The sequence below is a fragment of the Salmo salar genome, chromosome 21 (genome assembly GCF_965601325.2).
Source record: "Salmo salar chromosome 21, fSalSal1, whole genome shotgun sequence".
Classification (NCBI taxonomy): Eukaryota; Metazoa; Chordata; class Actinopteri; order Salmoniformes; family Salmonidae; genus Salmo; species Salmo salar.
In genome coordinates, this window is record NC_138311.1 from 49697025 (window position 1) to 49704134 (window position 7110).

A 7110-nucleotide genomic window follows, 5' to 3' on the forward strand; every position below is an offset into this window, starting at 1 on the left:
GGAGTCAGCTTATGGTAGAGAAATTAACATTCAATTCTCTGGCAATATCTCTGGTGGACATAACTGCAGTCAGCAAGCCATTTGCACACTCCCTTAAAACTTGAGACATCTGTGGCATTGGGATGCGTGACAAAGCTGCACATTTTAGAGTGGCCTTTTATTGTCCCCAATACAAGGTGCACCCGTTTAATGATGTTTAATCAGCTTCTTGATATGCCACACCTGTTAGGTGGATGGATTATCTTGGCAAATGAGAAATGCTCACTAACAGGGATGTAAACACATTTGTGCACCATATTTGAGAGAAATAAGCTTTTTGTGCATATGGAACATTTCTGGGATCTTTTATTTCAGCTCATGAAACATGGGACCAACACTATACATGTTGCATTTATATTTTTGTTCAGCATATTTCTTGTTTTGTTTTGCCATTGCTTGTGTTTGATCATGCTCAGATGGGGACCCAAAGAACTACATGGCCTGAGCAAAGTCATTGAACTCAAACTAAACTTCATATTGGTGAGTCCACTGCAAAGTAATTCAACTCAAACATCGGTGAGTACACCATATACTTATAGAAACAACAAACTACTGTTAAATGACTGTTAATAATTACATGTTTTATTTATTTAACCTTTATTTAACTAGGCAAGCCAGTTAAGGACAAATTATTATTTACAATGACCGCCTACCCCGGCCAAAACCTAACCTGGATGATGCTGGGCCAATTGTGCACTGCCCTAAACTACTGTTAATGAAATACTGTTAATAAATTAATCTGTGGAGACTAGAAAAGAAATATATATATTTCATCTCTCAGTCATCTCACTCTTCCAACAAGTCAGACTTCGGGAAAGGGAATCTACTCCAGAAGCAGGGGAGACTAGATGAAGCAGAGAGCTGTTTTAAGAAAGTGGTCAGTAATGTAAACATAAATTAACACTCTCTGGAAGTGACTTGTTCAATGGAAAAATTAAGGTGTAGCAGCAGCCAGGAGATGTCAGTATAGTCCAGTGGAAGCGGCTCTGTCTATAGTACAGTACATCCCATGGGAAATTATTTTAACACATGGACCTAATGCATTTGCACTACCATGGCTACAGTAGAAGCAGAGATCTCAGTGACAAAAGAGCAAAGGGGGTTTAAAGGGTGTGTGTGTGTCAGTCACCAGATCTCAACACAATTGAACACTTATGGGAGATTCTGGAGCTGCGGCTTAGACAGTGTTTTCCACCACCATCAACAAAACACCAAATTATGGAATTCCTTGTGGGAGAATGGTGTCGCATCCCTCCAATAGAGTTCCAGACACTCGTAGAATCTATGCCAAGGCACAGTAAAGCTGCTCTGGCAGCTCGTGTTGGCCCAACCCCCTATTAAGACACTTATCTACAGTGCCTTGCAAAAGTATTCATCCCCCTTGGCGTTTTTCCTACTTTGTTGCATTACAACCTGTAATATAAATTGATTTATTTGGATTTCATGTAATGGACATACACAAAATAGTCTTAATTGGTGAAGTGAAATAAAATAAAACTTGTTTAAAAAAATATGAATAAATAAAATACGGAAAAGTGGTGTGTGCATATGTATTCACCCCCTATGCTATGAAGCCCCTAAATAAGATGCAACCAATTACCTTCAGAAGTCACATAATTAGTTAAATAAAGTCCACCTGTGTGCAATCTAAGTGTCACATAATCTGTCACATGATCTCAGTACATCTGTTCTGAAAGGTCCCAGAGTCTGCAACACCACTAAGCAAGGGGCACTATGAAGACCAAGGAGCTCTCAAAAAAGGTCAGGGACAAAGTTGTGGAGAAGTACAGATCAGGGTTGGGTTATAAACAATATCTGAAACTTTGAACATCCCACGGAGCACCATTAAATCCATTATTAAAAAAATTAAAAGAATATGGCACCACAACAAACCTGCCAAGAGAGGGCTGCACACCAATACTCACGGACCAGGCAAGGTTGGCATTAATCAGAGGCAACAAAGAGACCAAAGATAACCCTGAAGGAGCTGCAAAGCTCCACAGCGGAGATTGGAGTATCTGTCCATAGGACCACTTTAAGCCGTACACTCCACAGAGCTGGGCTTTACAGAAGAGTGGCCAGAAAAAAAGTGTGTGGGGGGGGTGAATAGTTATGCATGCTCAAATTCTGTTTTTTTGTCTTATTTCACAATAAAAAATATTTTGTATCTTCAAAGTGGTAGGCATGTTGTGTAAATCAAATGATACAAACCCCAAAAAATACATTTTAATTCCAGGTTGTAAGCCAACAAAATAGAAAAAAGCCAATTAGGGTGAATACTTTCGCAAGCCACTGTAGATGTTTCCTTTATTTTGGCAGTTACATGTACAACCCAAGCTTAATTAGATGGCTCGTTAGCTCACCTTCTGCCCAGCAGGGACAGTTTTCAGGTGCCCATTAAGGATAAAGAGTGAAAATCACTGATAGATTTTCCATTAGTATTACCATTCTGCCCGAAGCCTCATAACATTGCCAGAAGAGATAAATGCACTTACGGGGAATTGGCTCTGGTTCAAACCCTGGCTCCGCCAACCACCCCGTGTGCCCCCCCAATGTTTTGGGGGAGGGCTGCCTCTCGGGCTTCCCTCGTGGTCGCGAACCCCGGTGTCGTCGTTGTTCCTCCCTCGCTGCCTCCGTCTCCTCCCACGTCCAGGATCCCTTACCGTCCAAGATATCCTCCCATGTCCAGGATGTCTGCTCCTCCTGGCCACGCTGTTTGGTCCGTTTGTGGTGGGATCTTCGGTCACGATCATGGTTTGAATGAGTGAACCAAGGTGCAGCGTTGTAGGCGTACATCTTACTTTATTAAATGAACACAGAGAAAAAAAATAAAAAATAAAAATGAAATGGAACGTTTAGTAGGGCTAAACAGCACAGTACCAAAACAAGATCCCACAAATTACAGGTGGGAAAAAGCTGCCTAAGTATGATCCCCAATCAGAGACAATGATAGACAGCTGCCTCTGATTGGGAACCATACCCGGCTAACAAAGAAATAGAAAACATAGATTGCCCACCCTAGTCACACCCTGACCTAACCAAATAAAGAATAAAAAGGATCTCTAAGGTCAGGGCGTGACAATACTGCTGTAATGCTGCTTTTTAAAATACTAGTAAAGAGTAGGTTTAAGAGACTGTTTAAGGTGTTGAAAGTTTCATCATTGAAGTCAATGGTCATGCTCCAATTGGGCCACTGGGCCATAGTAACAGTTAGAGCTGGGCCATAGTCACAGTTAGAGCTGGGCCATAGTCACAGTTAGAGCTGGGCCATAGTCACAGTTAGAGCTGGGCCATAGTCACAGTTAGAGCTGGGCCATAGTCACAGTTAGAGCTGGGCCATAGTCACAGTTAGAGCTGGGCCATAGTCACAGTTAGAGCTGGGCCATAGTCACAGTTAGAGCTGGGCCATAGTCACAGTTAGAGCTGGGCCATAGTCACAGTTAGAGCTGGGCCATAGTCACAGTTAGAGCTGGGCCATAGTCACAGTTAGAGCTGGGCCATAGTCACAGTTAGAGCTGGGCCATAGTCACAGTTAGAGCTGGGCCATAGTCACAGTTAGAGCTGGGCCATAGTCACAGTTAGAGCTGGGCCATAGTCACAGTTAGAGCTGGGCCATAGTCACAGTTAGAGCTGGGCCATAGTCACAGTTAGAGCTGGGCCATAGTCACAGTTAGAGCTGGGCCATAGTCACAGTTAGAGCTGGGCCATAGTCACAGTTAGAGCTGGGACATAGTCACAGTTAGAGCTGGGCCATAGTCACAGTTAGAGCTGGGCCATAGTCACAGTTAGAGCTGGGCCATAGTCACAGTTAGAGCTGGGCCATAGTCACAGTTAGAGCTGGGCCATAGTCACAGTTAGAGCTGGACCATAGTCACAGTTAGAGCTGGGACATAGTCACAGTTAGAGCTGGGACATAGTCACAGTTAGAGCTGGGCCATAGTCACAGTTAGAGCTGGGCCATAGTCACAGTTAGAGCTGGGACATAGTCACAGTTAGAGCTGGGACATAGTCACAGTTAGAGCTGGGACATAGTCACAGTTAGAGCTGGGACATAGTCACAGTTAGAGCTGGGCCATAGTCACAGTTAGAGCTGGGACATAGTCACAGTTAGAGCCGGGAAATATGCATTTGGACCGGTACAGTTTTATTTGTACCATATTTTGCCAGTATGATGTCGACGGCTCTGGCTAGAGGTGCATGCTGTCCTGCAGCCTCAGCAGTCTATTACACATGCATGGTTAAATGCATCACAGTGATTCATCACTCACATCCCAGGGCTGAGCTAGCAGGAAATCCTAATACGATAGCCAACTCTATTCGTAAAGTATGTCACATGAACTAAGATTGCTATCATGGAGATGTTGACCATTAGGATGGAGATAATCCTTTGGAAAGGGTTCAGGGATCAGCACTGAGTAAGGAGAGGAGTCATAGGTAAAGCTTTTAAGAGTTAAAGTTATTGCAATAGAGCGTTCATCCTTTGAAGGAATATGTTACTTTCTTTCAAGTACATAGGTTGTATACTGAACAAAACTATAAACACAACATGCAACAATTTCAACGATTTTACTGAGTTACAGTTTCATATAAGGAAATCAGTCAATTGGAATATATTCATTAGGCCCTAATCAATGGATTTCACATGATTGGGCAGAGGCGAAGCCATGGGTGGGCTTGGGAGGGCATAGGCCTACACACTTGGGAGCTAGCCCCTGCCAATCAGAATTAGTTTTTCCACACAAAGAGCTTTATTACAGACAAAAATTTCCTCAGTTTCATCAGCTGTCCGGGTGGCTGGTCCCGCAGGTGAAGAAGCCAGATGTGTAGGTCCTGGGCTGGCGTGGTTATACGTGGTCTAAGGTTGTGAGGCCGGTTGGATGTACTACCAAATTCTCTAAAAACTATTTTGGAGGCGGCTTATGGAAGAGAAATTAACATTACATTCTCTGGCAACAGCTCTGGTGGGCATTTCTGCAGTCAGCAGGCCAATTGCAGACTCCCTCAAAATTTGCGACATCGGGGGCATTGTGTTGTGTGACAAAACTGCACATTTTGCAGGGGTCTTTGTTGTCCCCAGTACAAAGTGCACCTGTGTAATGATCATGCTGTTTAAGCAGCTTATTGATATGCCACACCTGATGGATTATCTTGGCAAAGGAGAAATGCTCACTGACGTATGTAAACAAATTTGAACACAATTTGAGAAAAACAATTTTTTTGTGCGTATGGAACATTTCTGGGATCTTTTATTTCAGCTCATGAAACATAGGACCAACACTTTACATGTTGTGTTTCTATTTTTGGTCAAAATACAGTGAATGAGGAAAGTATTCAGACCCCTTCATTTTTTCCACATTTTGTTATGTTACAGCCTACGTTACCCCATAATGACAAAGCGTAAAAACAGATTTTTTACATTTATTACAAAAAAGAAAAGAAATACCTTATTTACATAAGTATTCAGACCCATTGCTATGAGACTTGAAAATGATCTCAGGTGCATCCTGTTTCTATTGATCATCCTTGAGCTATTTCTGCAACTTGATTAGAGTCCAGCTGTGGTAAATTCAATTGATTGGACATGATTTGGAAAGGAACACACCTGTGTATATAAAGTCCCACAGTTGACAGTGCATGTCAGAGCAAAAACCAAGCCATGAGGTTGAAGGAATTGTCCGTAGAGCTCAGAGACAGGATGTGTCGGGGCACAGATCTGGGGAAGGGTACCAAAAAATCTGTGGTGGAAAAAGTACTCAATTGTCATACTTGAGTAAAAGTCACCCAGTAAAATACTACTTCAGTAAAACTCTAAAAGTATTTGGTTCTAAATATACCTAAGTATCAAAAGTGAATGTAATTGCTAAAATATACTTAAGTATCAAAAGTAAAAGTATAAATCATTTTAAATTCCTTCTATTAAGCAAAGCAGGTGGCACCATTTTCTTGTTTTTAAAATGTATGGATAGCCCTGGGCACACATCATTTACAAAAGATGCATTTGTGTTTAGTGAGAATACCAGATCAGAGGGAGAAGGGATAACCATGTGTTGTCTTGATAAGTGCGTGAATTTGACCATGTTCCTGTCCTGCTAAGCATTCAAAATGTAATGAGTACTTTTGGATGTCAGGTAAAATGTATGGAGTAAAAAGTACATTATTTTCTTTAGGAATGTGGTGAAGTAGCAGTAAAAGTTGTCAAAAATATAAATAGTAAAGTGCAGATACCCCAAAAAACTACTTAAGTAGTACTTTAAAGTATTTTTACTTACTGTGAGTACTTTACACCACTGCAAGAAATTACTGCTACATTGAAGGTCTCCAAGAACACGGTGGCCTCCATCATTCTTAAATGGAAGAAGTTTGGAACCACCAATACTCTTCCAAGAGCTGGCCACCCAGCCAAGCTGAGCAATCGGAGGAGAAGGACCTTGGTCAAAAAGGTGAACAAGAACCCGAAGGTCACTCAGACAGAGCTCCAGAGTTCCTCTGTGGAGATGGGAGAACTTTCCAGAAGGACAAACATCTCTGCAGCACTCCACCAATCAGGTTGTTATGGTAGAGTGGCCAGACAGAAGCCACTCCTCAGTAAAAGGCACATGACAGCCCGCTTGGAGTTTGCCAAAAGGCACCTAAAGGACTCAGACCATAAGAAACAAGATTCTCCGGTCTGATGAAACCAAGATTGAACTCTTTGGCCTGAATGCCAAGGGTCACGTCTGGAGGAAACCTGGCACCATCCCTACGGTGAAGCATGGTGTTGGCCACATCATGCTGTGGGGAAGTTTTTCAGCGGCAGTGACTGGGAGACTAGTCAGGATCGAGGGAAAGATGAACGGAGCTAAGTACAGAGAGATCCTTGATGAAAACCTGCTCCAGAGTACTCGGGACCTCAGACTGGGCGAAGGTTCACCTTCCAACAGGACAACGAGCCTAAGCACACAGCCAAGACAATGCAGGATTGGCTTCGGGACAAGTCTCTGAATGTCCCTGAGTGGCCCAGCCAGAGTCCAGACTTGAACCCGATTAAACATCTCTGGAGAGGCCTGAAAATAGCTGTGAAGCGATGCTCCC